Source organism: Musca autumnalis, unplaced genomic scaffold (genome assembly GCF_047663935.1).
Source record: "Musca autumnalis isolate F117 unplaced genomic scaffold, ASM4766393v1 scaffold_3, whole genome shotgun sequence".
NCBI classification, from domain to species: domain Eukaryota; kingdom Metazoa; phylum Arthropoda; class Insecta; order Diptera; family Muscidae; genus Musca; species Musca autumnalis.
The window spans coordinates 166,973,666-166,990,626 of record NW_027411866.1 but is presented as its reverse complement, the minus strand read 5'-3'; the positions used below and the strand labels follow the sequence as shown (position 1 = coordinate 166,990,626).

The 16,961-nt window shown below is 36.0% G+C and overlaps 1 protein-coding gene across 1 annotated transcript in view; it reads right to left on the bottom strand.

Annotated features, from left to right (window-relative positions):
* Positions 1-6,968, bottom strand: part of LOC141396596 (GTPase-activating Rap/Ran-GAP domain-like protein 3) — a 559,487-nt gene extending 552,519 nt beyond the window's left edge. Inside the window, exon 1 of the mRNA XM_073972169.1 lies at positions 6,293-6,968. The gene's annotated coding sequence lies outside the window, so the exon portion shown is untranslated. The remainder of the gene's footprint in view (positions 1-6,292) is intronic.
* Positions 6,969-16,961: the final 9,993 nt, after the last annotated feature.

Here is a 16,961-nt window from a genome sequence, read left to right as displayed (position 1 = left end):
TTTTCGGTATTTTAAAGGATTTAACATCAATATCCCACCATTGAAATGGCCTAACAAGGCTTTGATGTTACATTATGAAATAAATGAATAAATAAATAAGTAAACAAATAAGTAAATAAATAAACAAATAAATATGTAAGTAAATAAATAACACGGTGCTACAGTGAAAATTTGCAGGGGTTCTGATGCATAAATTCGTACTGTAGGAGCCCATGGAAGACGAAAATACCTTTGTACGTTTTTTGATTTTATAACGGTAAATGTAGTGAATAACGGGGTTTCTTGGATTTTCAACTTAAAACGGGCATAACTTCATCTTTCCACAACGGACTTTTACAGCTTATTTTTTTATTTAAAAGGTGAAAATAATGTCTTTCAAACATGGCATAAGTTTTAAATATTGGGTATCAAATGGTTAAGTTATAGTGATTTAAGTGTGACAAACATGCATTAAAAACAGGAAAATGCTTATCCTTGTGCTCCAAGAAGGAAATTCAGTTAGCTTTACAAAATGGGAAAAACCAATGAAATCGGTTGAAAAATAGATGAGTTATGGTATTTTTTGTGTTTTAACTTTTTGGGGTTTCCTTTATAAAAGTTGGTACCTTTGGGCGTATGATTGTAATTTGAATTTGTCTACTTAATAATTAGGCACAAGGTACCTATCTTTTATAAAGGAAAAACCAAAAAGTGAAAACACTAAAGATGGCATAACTCACGCATTTTTAACAGATTTTATTGGTTTTCCCCATTTTGTAAAGCTAACTAAATTCAATTCTTACGCAGTTTGGTGTCTTCTACGCAGCTCAGAGCACGAGGAAAAGCATTTCCTGTTTTTAATGCGTTTTTACATTATATATATATATATATATATATATATATATATATATATATATATATATATATATATATATATATATATAAGGGAGACTTCTCTCATATCAATGAGTGCACCCCGATTCATATTAGCTCAATGATATGGGAACTACTGTTTATCGCCGAGTCCGAACGGCGTGTCTTAAGACACCACTTTGTAGAGAAGTTTTACATGGCTGAAATACTCAGGGAATGTCGCCAACATTACTGAGGGGTATTTTGCCACCGTTGAAACGTGTTTTGATGTTGCCTGTCCGGGGAATCGAACCCACGACCTTATGTGTGCAAGGCGGGTGTGCATACCATTGCACCACGGTGGCACCTACATTTATCGTTATAAAATCAAAAAACGAAGTTACCCAAAGAAACCAAAGGTATTTTCGTCTTCCATGGACTCCCACAAAACTGAATACATGCATCAAAACGCCTGCAAAAAAATGTTGCCAAATTTTGTAGCACAGTGTAATAGATGAGGTTCGAATATGGACTAAGTTGACCTTCTGAGCTTTAAATTGGTCACAATTTCTTACCCAAAAGTCGTGAAATACTAAAGATTTAGATAAAGAAATTTATTTCCATGGCGCTTCAGTTGAACCCGTCTAAATGTGTTGGTGATGATCAAATATCAGAGGTATTGCAACTGTCTTAATCAAATATAAAACAAATAGTAAAATACACCAAGCTATCCCAATATGTAATGTTTGGACTGCACGGTGCTCTTGGACCAACTTTAAATGAAAGGAGCTTACACCAGGTGAGAAAAATTCAAAAAACAAGAAAAACTCGCTAGTGGCGTGTTTATATAAATCGCGGTCAAAGTTTACATTTTTAAGTTTATTTGAGGTTTTCGCGATTTTGCTTGGAAATCGGAAGTCCTATCGAAATGGGGCTAAAGAAAATGTAGGAACTGTGAAAGTTCTGTAGAGGATTGACCGTTATGATTTATTCCTAATTTTACAATTTTTGAGATATAGAAGTTCAGGTCACATATTTAGGTTTTTATACCCTCAGCATTTATGCTAACGAGGGTTTATACACTTTCATACGGCCAAAATGTGCCAAATCGAAATAATGGTTTTAGACCCCAAGTATGCTTGGACGAAATGTGTTTTAGACAATTTGGAGTCGATTGAGCAATGTTCGTCCGTCTGTCTGTCTGGCTGGCTGGAGCGCACTCTCGAACGGATGAACCGATTCGGTTCAAATTTTGGTTTTCGTAATATTTTGCCAAAACTTAGTTTAAGTTCGAAGATGGGCTATATCGGTCCACTCCTTCAGGCACCTCCCCCACAAAAGTTCGAAAAGTTTCGGAAAATTTATGCGCACGATAACTATTGAAGGGAGTAACCGATTTGGTCCATACTTTGCCCATCGTAAAATGTCTTCCAGGCTTAGATAATGTTTCAATATAGACTCAATCGGCCCACTCCTTCGGGTACCTCCCACACAAAATTTCGGAAAAGTTGAGTTTAGGGCCATCTCTCGAATTGCTTTGATTTTTTGCTTTAGCAACTTGTGTCACCCCCCATACGACGGTATAAGTTTCATCAGGGGCAAGTCCATACTTCCTGAGAAAATAGCCTGAAAGTTCCAAAAAACCCCTTTGACACCGTGTGAGGTGGTTGGAGCGCAAGATAACTCTCAAACGGGTCTGCCGATTCGGTCCAATATTTGGCCTCAGTAATATTTTGTCCAAACATAGTTTAAGTTCGAAGATAAGCCATATCGGCCCACTCCTTCAGGTGCCTTCCCCACAAAAGTTCAAAAATGTTCGGTAAATTGTTCGCACGGTAACTCTTTAAGGGAGTGGCCGAATTGGTCCATACTTTACACATCCTAATATATCTACCAGATATACATCAGGTTCAAATATGGACTATATTTGTCCACTCCATCTGGTACTTCCCACACAAAATTTCGGAAAACTTCACTTTAAGACTTGATATGGAATCACTTTAATTTTTGTTGAAGCAACTTGCATTCGCTGCTTCAATTGCGATGTAAACGTTTTTTCAGGGGCAAGTCCATACTTCTTGAGCAAACAGCCCGAAGGGTGTAAAAACCCCCTATGGTACCATATGTAGTGGCTGGAGATCCATTCTTTTTAGTATCTCCCCCGCAAAACTTTTGATCTTTAATCCTAATCAACATTTTTGTCGCTTCAAACGCCCAAAAATTTTAAAACCCCCTTAAATACATGCGTTTTTGGGAAAACATTGTTTCAATATACACAGGCTGAGGGTATATGGTAATATTCAAAAATGTTTTACAATCGTTGAAGTTGAGGTTCACCATTTAACAAGTCGCGAACTGTCAATATATTTTATATAATATGATTATATTTATATTAATTGAAGTGTTTTAGCCGGGGTCTCATAATATAGACCATAATAAATAAATTACGTGGAAGCTGTGTTGGTGGTAATATAAAAAAATGGGTAAAAATGTGTTGAAGTTAGAAAGTTTTTTTGAGTTTTTTTCTTGATTTCTGGTCAAACCAGGGAAAATTTAGACCCGAGCTCAAACCAAGAATTGAAGAATACCCCTCGGGCAACATAGTTTTAATGTATGACTTCCCGATATATACAGTTCATCCCCCTTAAATCGATGCTGACATTTTGAAGTTTTGAAATCGGGGTTTTTTGAATTTTTCTTATAATTGGAGGGCGCAATCAGATAATGACCTAGACTATTTATTGGATTGTAGAACTCGTGATTCCACGTCGTTTGATGTATATCTCATGAGTGTGCTCCGTACAGCTCCCTAGTAATAGGAGTCCAAAGTCGAATTTTTGGTGCGTAAATATTCTTTAAAAACCTATTTTTTGGCTTCAAAATTTACAACTATGACTCAGGTACCCTTGAACCCCGCGTGATTTTAGTTTTTTTCCGCGCCGTATTTAATGAGCCCTACCGCAATCGAATCCATCCACTAAAACCGCTAATATAGATACCCTGAAAATAGGAATATAAGCAAAATTTTATTTTGACTAATCCGCATACTAAACCGCGATTTCCCTTAAAATTTTTTACATAAATGGACTCCTTTATACGCGATTATAATGTTTGTCCAAAAGGTGTGTAATAAATTACAGAGATTCGTGAGTAGTATTCGTATTAAACCAAATATAGAATCAGGTAGCACATCCGCGGTTCTTGACGAATCAGTATAAAATTTGTTTCATTGACGTATTTTTAACAGGGGGTCACTGAAATCGGATGCGCCTTATAATCATATGAACATCACGTTATTTTTACCCACATGAAGCATTTTGGTGTAGTAAGATGCAACTGATGGCACACTTTGGTCGCTGAATGAAACATGAAAAAATGCAAACATATTGGCAGAGATGCACTCGCTCTATGCGAAAAGCACATGCGCCTCAACTGATTTTAACTATTTCGCGCGTTATTCGGTTTTTAACTTTTATGTTTTTTCTTTGATTGTAATATCAATATCACTCTTTATTTCCTAATTCTATTGCTTATCACACTAAGCAAATATACTTTCACGATGATAAACTATTTTCCTTGAAGAGGTTTTAGCAAAATAATTCAGGTTTTGTTTGGAAATTTAGCGAAATAGTAGAATAACTCCCAAAAAATGTTCTCAAATTTTTCGTTTTAAACCAAAAAATATATTCCTGAAATAATGTTCCAACAATAAACTTTTGTCTTTTGTTGTAGCTGCACTATACAATTTAAAATCCTAATCTATAAAATTTTGGTCTCACATTTTTCTGGACATTGTCTAGATTCTGTACGTATTTTTAATTTATTTTTTTAGAGATTTTTATGGACTCTGAGTTAGAATAAATAAAATTTACTCCAAGATTCCTTCATTATTTTCTGATTTTCTGCGAAAACGAAAATAAATTTAGCAAATATTTAGGCGTCTACGGATAGATATTAAATGTTGTTACCGATTTATATATACATTTTGGTATTACAACACAAAGGGAATTTTTAAATATTTTTTCTTTATAAGGGAATAAAACCCCCCATAACTTTTGGGCGCAGCATCCAATTTTGTGAACGCGAACAGATTTGAAACCACTATTTCTTTCTTAACCCATGTACCAAAAATAGTGAATGTGCTTGTAAAAAAATTTTTTAATTTTTTTTCAATGGAATTGTAAAGGAAATTTTAAATTTACCATATCTCTGTCGGTCGACTCATACTTTTTTACTTGTTTTATGTTATTTTAATTGATTTTTACTAAGAAATGTTTTTCGTTTTGTTGTTGTCTTGAAATTTTTGAACATAATTCAGTATAAAATTTTGACTTTATACATTATTTCTACCTATTTCTTCATAAGAATATTTTCTAGAGCCCTACACATCGATTTTCATCAATTTACAAGAACCTAATATACTTTTTCTGCCCAATATTTGATAGCAGTGGACACTATAGGCCTTTATGTTTAATTATAAGTAGTTTTTTGTAAAAGTTTACCACTTCTGTCTAATGATTTGTGAAAATTATTAGGGTAATTCTTTCTTGGTGAACCATTAACAGATGCTATTATTTCATTGTTTTACAAAGCAAATACTAAGTACCGTTATAGCCAGGGTTTCGTAGACGAGGCATTTTGGGTTCGACTCCCACTCCAACTCTGGAGTCGGTTTAGTCACGATTCGATCTCCGAGGGCAATTTCCAATACCAATCATATTCAATAAATTATGTTCAAGTGGTCAAAATTGCCCTATATGTTGTTTTTTGTTTCCTAAAATACTCAACTAACAAATTTTAATAAGATGAAAAATATATATTCCACATTATTCTGCAGCATCATACTCTCATTCTTTTTAAAAAATAAACAGACAATCAATATTTATCGTTCATATCTCTATCATATCAAAATAAAATTAAGAGTGTATTAATGTAACAAAGATTGCCTTGTGTCGTGTTATTTTTTTCGACTCAGACTCTGGTTCCAGAAAAATTGGTCGACTCCGGAACACACTCTACTCTACATGTCCACAAAATAATAATTTACAATTCCTCTCCTATCGTTAGATATAACGGCATTTGTAGACCAATTTTTGTTGGTTCTATTCAGATGAATCGGAGTGCATATAGTGTATTTTATTGACGACCTTGGGTTTAATGTATTATTTCATGGTTTAACACAAAATCATAATAATATATTTCGTATTAAATGCATTATAAATAGTTTTTGAGAATCTTTATTTTTTAACTTTATATATGTATTTATAGACAAATATCAAACTATCGCCATAATCTCTTAAGCATGACGTTTTAATACAAAATAATTAATGATTGTTAATACTAAAATTAAAAAACATCACTTCTTTGTACAACAAGTATTAAATTAGTTTTCAATTTAATATAATTAATTACATAAACTTAATTAAAAAAAAAATTATTGTGTTATATAAAACACTCTTACCTTTTACAACATTTACAATAATTTATTTATGATAGCTGTTTAAAATCCAATATCTCTGGAGCACTGAAACATTTGCACAACAATTCGTTTTTTAATAAATTTCTTTTGCGTAAATAAAACCGTGTAGCATGTGGACTATCATTTTTCAATTAAAATTGAAAATAATGTTACGAACTATTGAACTGTATAATTAAGTCATTTCCTGCATACAGTTTCAGTAGCTTATATTTGTGGTATTAAGGTTGCAAACGATGGCGGCAATAACGTATATATTTTTGTAATGCCAACAATAAATTGAATTATTAAAATGGCTGCAAAGTTGTAACACAAAAAACCGCAATGCACAAACACTACACCAAAAGACAAATATGTAAATGACTTTTTTATTTAATTTTTTTTTTTTGGTTTCTTTAATACAACTTTGTTATTGAACGACACTCAAAATTAATTCACTTATTTTCCAGACAAATTATGGCTTTTACAAAGGATCAACTTTTATTAGCCAGCAAAACACGTTAGGAATAAATTTAAATTTGTTTGTTTTTTCTTCTATTTTTCTTTTCAAGTCTTATTGCTGTAACACTTTAATGTTGTTTGAGATTCACCAAAAAAGTCCCTTTACTAACGTCCGTCTAATTGTTGCTCGTCACAACAATCCAATGGTCAAACACGAACTAACCAAATTTTACCATGTGTTTGGCTATAAGAATGAACACCATGCTGCATACAGCATGGTTTTCAAGTTCGAAACCATTTGAAAGAAAGCTTTCTGAATGTCCTTAGAGTCTTGCAAAACAAATTAAAGCCTGTTGTGTGTGTGTGTGTGTGACTAAACGAAAGCGAGAGAGATAGAGAGCAGAAAGCTTTTCAAGGTTACTCATTACATTGTCTCTCATTTTCGAACTTCAACCCATGTTGCCTTGAGATTGAACCTGAACGCACACACAGAATACCACCATCACCATTAAGAAGAAAAAAAATCCAACTGTTGCAACATGTTAAGCCATTTGGCCCTGTCTGCCTTACGCTTAAGGCCACAACAAACAAATCCACAAATACAGACAACGTGCTGTGATGCTGTTGCTTGCTCTACATTCTACATGCTACCACTTTTATTGTTGACTTTGAAAATTTGTGTGTTCTTGCTCTACTTTCCTTTTTTGCTTTGCATTGTTGTACGTTGTCCTATATATCCTGTTTGATATACGCGTATCCAATAACGAACGCATAAACACAGGTAACAGCTAAAAAGTTATTACCACATTGTAATTCTGCGGATTGTAAACTTTTTTAGGACGACGTAAACGTAGATATTTAATTGATTTTAGAAGCACCAAAAGGCAATAATACAAATTGCGAAGCACATAGAGAGAATTAATCGGGAAATGTTTAATACTTTTTTAACATAGCCAAGGGCGACCGCCATAATATTTTTAGATTATTGGGAGGACACAAAGACAGTAGTAATCTTGGAGTTTTTATAGATTTTGAGGTACTCAAGGACAACAATAAATGTTAATTTTCATAGATTTTTTTCTAGTGACATCCAAGGATATATATTTGTGGATTTTTTCATAGAGGACAATTTTGAGTTTTTGTGATTATAGGAGAACCTAAAATGTTGTGGATTTCAAAAAGATTTATAGGTGAATTTTAGAGGACAATTATGTAGGCTTTTTTCATGGGATGTTTAAAAATATTTGTTGGAGGACCTTATAATAATCCTTTATTTCTCAAATGGTTTTTGTAGGACCTTAAGACAATAATCGTGAATTAAAACAACTAAGAAAGGCATTAAGTTCGGCCAGGCCGAACTTGTTATACCCTCCACCCCGTGTTGTATTGAAGTAAAACGGAACAATTAGTTTCCTTTCGTTTATGAAGAAGACTAAATACAATATTTCAGCAAGTTCGGTACAACAATGTGGCTAACCTTCAAAATACCGAAAGGTACCGGAAGGGACCGTTCCATGGGGGCTATATCAAAACGTAGATATATTGCTACAAATTTCTGGCGGAAAGTTGTTAGACTCAAAGAAAACTAAGTACAAAATTTCCGATATTTCGGTAAAACCTTAAAAATACCGAAATTCAGGAGGTACGTTTCTATGAGAGATATAGGAATATTGTATAACCCCCATTGGAAGACTAAATAACAAATTTATGTTTTTCGGGGGGATATTGATGTCACAACCTTAGATGTACAAAAAGCGGGAGCTACCTTTCTATAGGGACTATATCAAAAGTGGACCTATACCGACGAATTTCAGTCAGAAAGCTTTTACTTATAACCCAAACTAAATACCAAATTTCAGCCATTTCGGTGGGTTGCTGTGGCCGCAACCTTCAAAATACCGAAAATCGGGAGGTACTATGGGGGCTATATGAATATGTGGACCTATACCGAGAAATTTGGGGAGAAAGTGTTATACCCCAAACGAAGACGAAATACCAAATTTCAGCTATTTCGGAGTGATAATGGGACTAAAACCATCAAAATACCCCAAATGGGGTGGTACCGTTCTATGGGGGCTGTATGAAGGCTATATGGAGGCGTGGAACGTTTCTATGGGAGATATAGGAACCCGCGCACCTATACTGATAATTCTCTTCTGGAATATTGTATAAATTACTAACGTTTATAGAATGTAGAGCATTTGAAGAGGATACGATGAGGACACATGTCGATGACTTTAAATATTTTTCGGATGTTCCGAATTTTAGAGGACAATTATCTAGTTATTTTTAGACCAACGTCGAAGATTTATGGGATTGTTAAAAATATTTGTTGAAGGACCTTATAATAATCCTTTATTTCTTAAAGTTTTTGTAGGACCTTAAGACAAAAATTGTGATTTATCAAAAACTATCAAAATTTAACTTTTGGTCAATATTTTATTTCTTGGGGACATGTTCCGGAAAATGACTTGAAAACAATTTTTCATATCTTGACGAGATAAAACGATATATCGATGTGTGTCCGTCCGTCTGTCTGTCCATTATAAATTGTAATCATTCTACAATTTGTAATTTGTAATCATAGTAAATTTGGTATGTAGGTCGGTTTAACATCAGAATAGATCGCTGTTGTTATTGGTGATCGTAAATGGACCAAAAACAAAATTTTTATACGATTTTTTAGCTGTTCTGTAGGTCGCAATAATAGTCCGATCGACGCGAAAATTTAAATAAGGTTTAAGGTTATGACAAGAAAGAAGAATGTAAGAAGATGATCACAGAATATATAGCTGATTAAATGGACCAAAACTTTTGTTTAAAAAATAAAAATTTATATTCGGAAGAGGAACTCTTGACCTTTCCATTGATGTCAAATGTGTTGTTGTTGTAACAGGTTGTCTGCAACCAATTGATTTCCCCTGTTGATAAATAGAGATGTTAAATCATTCGTGTGTCATAAGTTGGTGTGGGTGTGGCATGCATGGGTTATTGTGTTGGGATGTGTAATGGGATATTGTGTTTGGATGAGTATGGGCTGAGAACTGATTGTGGAGGTATAAATATGGCTAATTGTCTATTGGTAGTTGTAGAAAACGGGCCACTTCCACCGGTCTTATCAAGAGATCCACGGGGCGCAAATCCGTGGGTTTATTCGGACAAGAGAATAAATGTGCGGTATTGTGCGGAGACTGTGAGCAACTTGGGCACTGATCCAATGTGCCTGGAACTATTCTGGCACGGTAACAGTTCAATATGTTGCTATAACCAGATCTGAGCTGTGCCAAGATGGTTCTGGTAGATCTGGGAAGTTGTCTCTCGCTGTCAGAGATTGCTGGTGGGTGTTGATTAAGGACTTTGTTAGGGCTGTATCTGTTGACGGCCTCTTGGACCGCCCGAGTGTGCAGCTGTTTCAGACCTGCTGCTATTGACAATCTGTTGAGGTCTGATGGTATGACGTCTTGGATGTCCGGGCAGTAGCGCCTGATGTCCTTCCGGATGTGTCGTGGAGGAGGATCCTGCATCACAATGTGATGGTTGGGATGACTAGGCAGATGGCAGGCCAGGAGGAACTGTCTAGCAAGCAACACATTATGTTGCTGTACCGACAGTACCCTCGTCTCCTCATGTAGATGATCCACACTCGACATCAAAACACATCCGGTAGCAAACCGCAAAGCACTATTTTGAACTACCTGTAATTTACTCCACTGGGTGTCACTCATAAACGATGTCCAAACGGGGGCAGCATAGCTCAGGATTGAGCGACTGATTGCCTTGTATGTCGCTGTGAGCGTTTCTTTGTCTTTGCCCCAAGTGGTGCCTGCCAGCGCTTTCAGGACCTTGTGTCAAATGTGTTGTCGAACGTGGTTATTATAAATTTTAATAAACCATCAGAACGCACGAGAGAGATACAGGGAGAAAAGGAGAGAGGAGAAACGTCTTTTCCGCAGGAAAAAGAGAGATATGGAAAAGCGGGAGTGTGAAAAAATCGAGATGTACAGGAGCCAGAATGAAGTCCGAAAATTCTACCAAAGAGTCAAGCATCAAACTGATGGCTTTGGTACAGGCACATCCTCCTGTAGAGACCAGCAAGGTAATTTGGTAACTGATACAGATAGTGTACTCAGGATATGGAAAGAACATTTTTCAAATCTGTTGGTATCCAATAGCAGCGAAGACGACGAAGATACCACAGTCCCAATCCCAGAAGATGGTATTGAATGTATACCGCCCAGCCAAGATGAGGTAAAGACAGCAATAAATCGGCTGAAGAATAATAAGGCAGCAGGGGCCGATGGCTTACCAGCCGAGCTGTTCAAAACCGGAGGCGACACGCTGATAAGGTGTATTCATCAGCTAGTTAGCACCATCTGGCAGGAAGAACGAGTACCCGACGATTGGAACCTGAGTATCCTGTGCCCCGTCCACAAGAAGGGAGATAAGACTGTATGCTCTAACTATAGGGGCATAAGTCTACTCCCTATTGCCTACAAGATCGTGTCAGGGATATTATGCGAACGACTAAAGCCAATGGTCAACGAGATTATTGGACCATACCAAGCGGCTTTAGACCTGGCAAGTCCACCATTGACCAGATATTTACCCTGCGGCAAATCCTGGAGAAGACCCAAGAGATGCAGATCGACACCTACCACCTTTTTGTCGATTATAAAGCAGCCTTCGACAGTCCGCTGCGCTCAAAGGTATTCCAAGCCATGTCTGAATTTGGTATTCCCGCAAAGCTCATCCGGCTTTGTAAAATGACTTTAACTGACACGAGGTCCTCAGTTAAAATAGGAAAGAACCTCTCCGAAGAGTTTGGTACCAAAAGAGGTTTCAGACAAGGAGACAGCCTTTCGTGTGACCTCTTCAACATCCTGCTAGAAAAGGTTATACGAGAGGCAAACGTCAAAAGAAGTGGCACAATCTACACCAATAGTCACATGTTACTTGCTTATGCTGATGATATAGACATCATGGGTCGATCAGTAAAAGAAGTAACTGATACCTTTATAAAGGTCGAAGGAGAATCTGCTAAAGTGGGTCTGGCGGTAAACGGTGAGAAGACCAAGTTGATGGTGTCGACGCGCAATGCGTCCATTGAGCTCGGACCGACTGTGGAAGTTGGTTCCTATAATATTGAGGTAGTAAAAGACTTCGTCTACCTCGGCACCTCCGTCAACACAACAAACGACATCAGTTGTGAAATAAAAAGAAGAATTGTATTGGCCAACAGATGCTACTTTGGATTAAGTAAGCAGTTTAAAAACAAAGCCACATCTCGTCAAACAAAAATAACGCTCTACAAAACACTGATACTACCCGTGCTGATGTATGGCTCCGAAGCCTGGGTACTTGCGCAAGCAGACATGGCAGTGCTTGGTGTGTTTGAGAGAAAAATTCTTCGAAAGATCTACGGACCAATCTGCGTTGACGGTGAATATCGACGTCGCATGAACCACGAGCTGTATCTGCTATACAACGACATCAATATTGTTAAACGTATCGAGATGCAGCGATTGCGTTGGCTAGGCCATATCATAAGAATGAGCGATGATGAACCCGCTAAAAAGGCGTATGAATACATGCCACATGGCGGTGCACGCAGAATTGGCAGGCCAAGGAATAGATGGCGCAAACAAGTGGATGATGAGATGACAAGGCGCGGTATTCCAGAGTGCAAAGCAACAAATAGAGAGGAATGGAGATCTCTTCTTAGTTCGGCCTATAGAACAAATGTTCTGTAATGGGCCAGCTAAGTAAGTAAGTAGTATCAGAACTCAATCACTCATATGTCAGTCGTCGTGATATTTCGCAAGGAACTCAAGAACTCATGACAAGGACGAATCCTACTTTTGGATATAGATCATGCACTATTTATTGAGTCAAATGGACCATACATTTTGTGGGAAACTTTCAAAATGTGTATTGTATGTCCGAGTAGTTCTGAAGAACTTAATTATATTAAAGAGGAACTTCTGACATCTACACGTAAAGTATGTGGTGGGTCTTGAATACAAATCATGTCAATAATGTGGTCGATATGGTATAGGGTATTGAACTATAATTGTTTATATGTTACCTGATATTTTAACCTGCATGAAGATCTACAGTTTTTCCAATGTAGTTTCTCGACACTTTAAAGGGTATCTTTGCTTACAAAATTAATTCTTATCCGCCGAAAGATAATGCAAAAGTAGTGGAGTAGGGTATCATATGGTCGGCCCCGTCCTATTATAATCTTTTCTTACTTGTTTTTACTTATTATATGAAGTTAGTCGTATTATGTACATTGATCACAGAAACATGCGATTGTATACAAGTAAATGACTAAAGATTGACTTTGCATGTGAATGCTATAGCATTCACGTCATCCTACGGCACTATGAAAATGAATGCTATAGCATTCACGTCCGCGAACATGTGAAAATTAATTTTCGTAGAAGCTGTGCTGGCATCAATGAAGAAAAATAGGTAAAAATGGATTGAAACCAACAAGGTTTTAGGCTCCCTTCCTTACTTTTTATATGGCTTAACCTTACATTTTATAGTCCTATGCCCAAAAAAAAGAATACCAGAATACTCCATGAGCAACATGTTACTATTGTATAAATTTTGATATATTCACTGCAGCCACCTAAAATTGATGCTGACATTTTGAAGCCGGAATTTCTGGAGTTTTTGAATTTTTTCAATAATTCGGACGCGCAACAAGATAATATTCCAAACTCATAATAAGATTATAGAACTCGTGATTTTACGTCGTTTAATGCATATATCATGAGTGTGCTCCTTACAGTATTAAAATTGACAAGTGTTATTCAAATTCCATTGAACCACTCGTGAATTTAGTTTTTTTACGCGACGGATCTAATGACCCCTTCCGCGATCGAATCCATCCACCATAGAAACCTTGGAAATAGGAAAATTAGAAAAAATATATTTGACAAATCCGCGTACTAAACCGCAATTTTCTTTAAACATTTTTCTATAATATAATTATAATATAATATGGGTCTTTTTCGCAAAATAGAATGCGGACGCACATACGCGGTTCCTGAAGAATGTATTTAAAATAGGTGTATGTTGACGTATTTTTGATGGGCGCTAATGACACCGGATACGCATCAAAATCGTATGTACATTGCGCGACTTTTATCCACTTTAAGGTTTTTGGCATTGTGAGATGCAACTGACGGCACACAATGGCCGCTGAAATAATTTTCCGTAGAAATAAAAAGAAATTTTAGAAATTATGGTGCATCTACGGATTGACATCAAATGCTGTTACAGATATATGCATACATTTTCTCAATTTAAAAAATAAGAAGTTTTAAGATGTTTTTTTTAAAGAATAAAAACCGCTATAACTTTTGTGCGCATCGGCCAATTTTGTGAACGCGAAGAGATTTGAAAGCAGAATTTTTCCTTAACCTCTATACCAAAAATCGTAGATGTGTTCGCAATTTTTATACCCTCCACCATAGTATTGAGGGTATATTAAGTTTGTTTTTCCGTTTGTAACGCATTGAAATACTCATTTGCGACCCTATAAAGTATATATATTCTTGATCAGGGTAAAATTCTAAGTCGATCTGAGCACGTCCGTCCGTCCGTCCGTCCGTCTGTGGTAATCACTCTAGCATCCACAAAAATGGAGATAGGACGCTGAAATTTTGGGAAAATGCGTCTTTTGTTTGCAGGCAGGTCAAGTTCGATGATGGGCTATATCGGTCCACGTTTTGGTATAGCCCCCATATAACGGTACCCCCGATTTACGGTATTTTGACGTTTTTAGCTACATTTTCAGACCGATTTGGCTATAATTTGACATTTAGGGTTCTTAAGTGTCAACAAACATATATAACAAAACTTGTGGACATAGGTCCACGTTTTGGTATAGCCCCCATATAACGGTACCCCCCGATTTGCGGGATTTTGACGTTTTTAGCTACATTTTTAGACCGATTTAGCTATAATTTGACATTTAGGGTTCTTAAGTATCAATAAACTTATATAACAAAAGTTGCGGACATAGGTCCACGTTTTGGTATAGCCCCCATATAACTGTACCCCCCGATATACGGTATTTTGACGTTTTTAGCTACATTTTCAGAACGATTTAGCTATAACTTGTCATTTAGGGTTCTTAAGTACCAATAAACTAATATAAGAAAACTTGTGGACACAGGTGCACGTTTTGGTATAGCCCCCATATAACGGTACCCCCCGATTTACGGTATTTTGACTTTTTAGCTACATTTTCAGACCGATATAGCTATAATTTGACATTTAGGGTTCTTAAGTGTAACTAAACTTATATAACAAAAGTTGTGGACCTAGGTCCACGTTTTGGTATAGCCCCCATATAACGGTACCCCCGATTTACGTCATTTTGACGTTTTTATCTACTTTTTCAGACCGATTTAGCTATCAATTGACATTTAGAGTTCTTAAATGTCAATAAACTTATATAACTAGTGGACATAGGTCCATGTTTTGGAATAGCCCCCATATAACGTTACCGCCCGATTTTAGGTATTTTGAGAATTTTACCAACATGTTTTAACCGAATTATCTGTAATTTGAACATTCGACATTTGAAATTCTTAGTGGTCACCACACCTCTCCACCAAAAATTGTCAAGAAAGCACCCATATAAGGGTACCTCCCGATTTTCAGTAATTTGATGATTTTAGCTACAATATTAAACCGAACAAGCAGTCATTTGACATTTGAAGTTCTTAGTGGTCACAACACCTCTCCATCAAAAATTGTCAACATAGGTCCATGTTCGGATATAGCTCCCATGTAACGGTACCTCCCAATTTTCAGTAATTTGGCAATTTTAGCTAAAATTTTTAACAGAACTGACTGTAATTTGACATTTGAAGGTTGCAGTGGTCACCACACATCTGCATTAACAATTTTCAACATAGCCCCAATATAACGATACTTCCCTATTTTCGGTACTTTGAGGATTTTACTTAAAATGTTTAACCGAACGTAGGTCCATGTTTTTGTATAGCCCCAAAACAAACCTTCCGATTTTCCGTAGCTTTATTTTTTGGACGAACTTTCTGTAATTTGAAATTTAAAAGTCAACAAAAATTCTGCAACAAAAATTGTTCATTTAAGTTCATATTTTCGTATAGCTCAGATACCTCCGAACTAGCTGTTAATGACATTTGAAGTTCCCACGTTATGTACCGATTTTTGATATTTTGAGGATTCTAGCTAAATTTTTTAACCGAATTAGGAGTTATTTGACATTAAAGGCTCCCATCAAAAACTGTCAACATAGTCCCATGTTTTATTATAACCCCTATATAACAGTACCTCCCAATTTCTAGCCCATCAAAAATTGTCAACAGTTAGATATAGGCACCATAAAAAAGGGCCTCCCGAATGAAGCATTTTATGTACATTATCTGACATTTTAACGTACTCACTTAAAGTTGGGGACAGGAATGAATATTTTATGGTGGAGGGTATGAAAAGTTCGGCCCGGCCGAACTTAATGCTTTTTTACTTGTTTTTTTTAATTTTTTTCCAAATAGAATTGTAAAGGAAGTTTGGTTTTTACCATTTACTCAATAAGTGGCATAACTAAAAAATGCGTTTTCTGAGTTAGCAATTTATATTTTTTTTCTAAAACTTTTAATTTATCTTGTGTCAAATGTCATGCTGATATCTCTAAATCTCATCGAGTTACAGCTCATGTACTACGGGTTTTTTGAGGTTATGAAGCACTAAAACAATTCAAATCATGCTTGATCTTGCATAAAAATTTAGCACTGATATCTGGTTGCAAAATATGGTCCAAATAGTTATTTTATTTTTTGTGTAATAGTCTTTTTAAGTTGGAAGGTCAAATTTCAATCGTCAACTTAAAACGCGTTTTTCTCGAAACTTGATTTTTTGAGATGTGTCACTCTTTGAGTAAATGAGCGATATGTATATGAAACTTAATTAATTGAATTAACCGAGCTAAAATGACATAAGGAGATTGTATTGAAAAAAGTGAAGTCCCACACACCCAACCAATATGCTTCGATCGTTTCGCTGCAGAGATATACCCTCAGCCTTTGTATATTGAAACAAAAAACGAATTTATTTAAGGGTTTTTAAAAATGTTGGGCGTTTGAACCGACAAAAATGTTGATTAGGATTAAAGATCAAAAGTTTTGCATAGGACATACTAAAAGGA